Raw genomic sequence first — 5,352 nt, 5'->3', positions numbered from 1 at the left:
CACTTCATAAGCACTTTTTAAAATGGAACTTTTTAAATCAATACTCTCTGTATTTAAGCTTTATTTGATGTGAAAATTTCAGGTATGTACGATCTCATTGTATTTCTCAAAAAAAAGAAAGTTAATAGAAGGGCTTTAAAAAGTGGATTTTTTATTGAAAATTTTGAAAGGTAAAAGTTTATTTCTGCTTCTTTCCAAAGTTAGTCCATCATTGACTTTGTTTTGTTGTTTTATGTGGAAAAAAGCTATTTATTTTTTTAGCTTTATAAGCGATATAATATTTTCATTAAAGTTTTAATGTTTCATTCTTGAGTTTTTTCTAAAAAATAAAGAGCATCGTAGGTTTCGCATTCAATTTTCCTTTAAAATGCGCATTTTTGTGCATGTCTAAAAAATTATGTTTCATCAAAATTACCCTTGTTATTTTTAAAATGTTCTTGAAAATCTTTATTGTCATATTATTGGTCTAGAAATATGCACTGTACTTCTCAACAAGTCCCCAATGGCACAGCGGTTTGTCCGAGGACTTACAACGCTAGAAACCGGGTTTCGATACCCGTGGTTGACAGAGCACAGCTAGTCCATTGCGTAGCTTTGCGCTTTACTTCAAACAAACAAACTTCTTAACAAAGGAAAGTTAGAATAAAGGCTTCAAAATGAGGAATTATTATTCGAATTTCTTAAATCTAGATGCTTATTACGGCTTCTTTCCAAATTTAGTCTATCTTTGACATTGTTTTTGTGTGTGTGTGTGTGGAAAAGAGACATTTGCTTTGGAAGTGATATAATATTTTTCATTAAAATAGTAAATTTTCGTTGTTGAGTTGTTCTAGGAAATAAAGAGTATCGGATATTTCACACTCAGTTTTGCTATAAAATACGCAATTTTTTGTGTATTTCAAAAATATTTTTTCATCAAAACTACCAAGGTATTTTTCCAAACTTTCGTGAAAAACTTTATTTTCATATTATTGGTCTAGAAACGTGCATTTGATGTACGATTTTAAAAATGGACATCTTTTGATCAAAACTCCCATTATTTAAGCCGTGATTTGTTGTGAAAATTCCGGCTATAGTAGATATTACTATACTTCTCAAGTAAAATAAATTAGTACGAGGGATTAAAAAAGAGGAATTTATTCCATCTTTAATAGGTTATGGTACAAGTTCCTTTGAGCACATGCAAGACACCACGATACACAACCGAAAGAAACTTTATTAAAACAAGATGTGTTCCAAAGTAATTCAAAATATAATTTAAAAAATAATAATGAAATTATGAAGATAAATTAAGAAATCAACTATTTTTACAAGAATAATGAATATTCAAACTAAACACGAAATTCAAATTTATCATAGCTACATTAATTTTCTGTTTGATTGTTGTTAAGCGCAAGGCTATACAATGAGCTATATGTGCTGTGCCAACTAAGATTACGTTAACAGCATATATACTGATGAAAGCAAATTCATTTACACATTCAACGATACAACCTGAAACTGCCCTGAACAAAACCACAAATTAATATAAACTGAAAAAAATACAAAAATTGTAGTATTTACAAAATTAAAATAAAACTAAAGAGGGTGAAAATTGTTTGTTTCAGAATTTCCATGCAAAACTCTACAAAGGGCTATTTGCTTATAACCATTCCTCTTCCTTAATTTTAAACATGAGAGACTAGGGAGAATGCAATTAGCCATCCGTACCCATCGACAACCCTTGGGCAATCTTCTCTGATCGAATAATGCGATTTGGCTGTCAATATTATGATGACCCATGGCACCAAAATATAAAGTGCAATCTAAGCATGCTGACAAAGTATCTACATTATTTTCTCAAGCTACAAATCCCTATTTCGAATCTATGTCTACAGTATTTATCAATTTTATTGAAATCAAAATAGGGATTTGTAGCTTGAGTAAAATCATGTAAACACAATTTCCAGCCTTGTTTCTTTCCCTTTTTTTAGAGTCTCTAGTTGTAGTCTTGAATATATAAAGTTTGCATTTTGTTTCAACTTGTTTCTTTACTTTTCTGACGATTCCCCTTTTTAATTAATCGTTTTTATCAAACAGCTTTTAATTATCTTGTTTCTTAAGTTTTTTCATGCCCATTGTGTAGCTTTGTGCTTAATTACAAAACAAACAAACAATATGTGTTCAGGCGAATGTTACACGTTTTTCAAAAGTTTACTGCTTCATTGGCTTTTTTCTCATCCAGCCACCACACTGAACTTATTCAAAATTAATAAAACACGCACAACAGAGAATAAAAGCATGTATTAGTATATTTGGAGAATAGGCGGGAGTTTCGCAGTACATGTCTAACACTACAAGCTATGCATGTTTCTAAATATAAATTTAATCTAAACAAGCGTTGATATTAAAATAAATATATAATAATAAATTTGTCAAAATAGCAAATTAAACTTGTTCTCAAAAGACCATATTGAAAGCAAATATTCTATCATCACAGATTTTGTGACCGGTTCCATCAATGTCACAGTGTTATGTAACAAAAAACGAGCAGCAACAAAACAATCTCACCAGAATCAAATAATGTTTCTTCTAAGATAATGCAATACAGATTACTGCAATGTAAACATAACGTTTTGGGACAACGTGGGACTTATTGGTCCATCTCTGTTGTTCCATTCCAAACGTTTCCCACAACTGATGCAAAACTAATAGATCTATAATTACTAGGACAATTTTTATCACCTCCCTTGAAAACAGGAGTTAATTAGCAAACTTCCAATCCTCTGGTACCTGCCCACTATTCAAGGACTGACAAAAAATAGTAGTAAATGGCTCACATATACAATCTTTAACCTCCTTCAAAATCCTTGGAGAAATATTACCTGGCCAAGGAGCCTTATTGTTTCTTAACCAGTTCAGAATTAATGCAGTCATCTTGTTTGACCTCGTTTCCATTTATCAACTGTTCAAGATGTGGAATACTGGTTAAATCTTCGTTAGTAAACATCGAAGATAAAGCAAAATTTAATAACCCAGCTATCTCATAATCATCAGATACTAGCCTTCCTTTATCATCCCGCAATGGTCCTGTCCCAATCCTAACATTTTGTTTACCCTTAATGTATTTAAAGAAATCCTTACTGTTAATTTTTACATTTTCACCCAACCATTTCTCATAGATCCTTTTTGGTGTCCTAATCTTCTGTTTCATCAACTTTCTTGATCTTCTATAATCTTCTAAACTTCCTGTCATATCAGTCAATATAAATTTCTTAAATGTGTTATGCCTGTCTTTAATTTTATCTCTTAAACTCTTTCTGAGCCACCCTGATTTTGTACTTGCAGTTACTCTTTTATTCTATAAGGAATATGTTTGCCTTGAATATTTAATAGTTTATCTTCAAACATTTTCTACATCTGATCAGTGTCTTCAAATAACTCAGCTGCCCAATTCACAATAGATAATTCTCGTCACAAACAAGCCACTAAAAGTCCATGCACAGACTATTCTATCCACATGCCTTGTCAAGGATTCACCTATAACTATAACCTCCTTATCATCCACATCCTTCTCTGTCCCTTTTGTTTTCCTTCCCTCCAATACAGATGCAGTAACATGCTTACCTTGTTAGGTCTATATGACACATACACATACTATCCTACCGAAAGTCATGGGACACGGGTAGTTATGAATAAAACATGTCTTTATTCCAAGAAATTAATATCCTATTGGCCCGCCTTTGGCCTTAATGACTGCTAAAAGACTGTCTACTAATTTCTGGTAGAAAGCTGGTGGTATTGTGCTTCACCCATCCTTTAAAGCATTAGTGAGTTCCACTATTGAAGAAGGCCATCTTGGCCTTGCTCTAATTCTGCATTCCAGTTTATCCCAAAAATGTTCTATTGGATTGAGGTTGGGGCTTTGTCCCAATGTTATTCTCTTCAAACCACGCGTTCACAATCCTTGCTTTTTGACACGGAGCATTATCATACTGGAAGGTTTAAGGGCCAGTAAGATAAAATTGCCACAATGTATGACATACAGAATTGTTCAGAACATCAATGTATGACTCGGCAGTCATGGACCCATGCACTGCGACCAGTAGACCTAGTCCATATCACGAGAAGCATAGCTAGACTCTGATACCACCACCTCCAAACTTCACTATTGGGACAACACACTGAGGTAATAAGCATTCTCCAGGCATCCTCCATACCCAAACATGTCCATCAAACTGGAAGAGTATGTAGTGTGACTCGTCATTCCACAGGACCGATTTCCATTGATCCACGGTCCAAGTTTGGTGTGACTTGCCCCATGCCAGTCGATGGTGTGCATTTGTTTTTTGTTATCAACGGCTTGTGGGCTGCAGCTCTTCCGTGAAAATTCATGGCATGCAGCTCTTGACGTGTCAAGGAAACATTTATAAGATTACCTGTGGCTGCTCTCATCTCCAAACACAGATTCTCTATGGTTTGATGGCGAGATGAGGTAACCAGCCTTCTCAAGGCGCATCGGCTCCTGTCAGTCAGTATTTTACACCTACCTGGTCGTCTCTTGAATCATTGTCACCTGTGGACTTCTATTTCTTCAGCACGTTGTCAACTGTCGACCTGGGAATGTTTAACTGTTGCGCAATAGCATGTACAGACATTTTCCCCAAATGACATCCAACTATTCTTCCACTCTGAAACTGTTTTAGCTCTTTCCGTGTACTCATCGTCTGGCAAACGAGTTCGAAATGACTTCCGAGCGAATCGCTGATCACCTTTATAAGCCAAACTAGTTGAATATTTCGTCGTCACACCCATTTTCCTGCAATCAGAGATGTGTCCCATGACTTTTGGTAGGATAATGTATATATGTTCTTCAACAGCCTGCTGTGCACAAGTGTTTGCTAGAATAAGGTGACACAAATAATTCATGAGAAACAGACAACAGCGACACACTTAGCCAATTATTGACAACATTTACAACCGCTACCTTAACACTAACTATTTTGATATAGCAACAGCTATATAAAATAGTGTTATATAGAGTTGTAATAAATACTCAATACGAACTGACGATTTCAGCTAAGTATAAGAAACAATAGAAAATATCACAACCTTATCTGAGTAGGAAAATCTACTATGGTATTAGTCCACCGTTAAGAACTATCTAAAATATAGTCGCGGAAATCCACGTAGATTCAACAAACTCGAATAATGACGAACAGTAGTGACTCGAGTAACGACATGCAACAGCAAAATCGGGAATTTTTCACGGAGCAGTTTCCAATTAATGTGCTAGAAAATACACGAATTGCATGCAGTTTCCAACTAACGTGTATGCTAGAAATACACCAGATTTTTTCATGGCGAAAGGGG

The sequence above is a fragment of the Limulus polyphemus genome, unplaced genomic scaffold, assembly GCF_000517525.1.
Source record: "Limulus polyphemus unplaced genomic scaffold, Limulus_polyphemus-2.1.2 Scaffold33, whole genome shotgun sequence".
Lineage (NCBI taxonomy): Eukaryota > Metazoa > Arthropoda > Merostomata > Xiphosura > Limulidae > Limulus > Limulus polyphemus.
Note: the sequence above shows the minus strand (reverse complement) of the source record.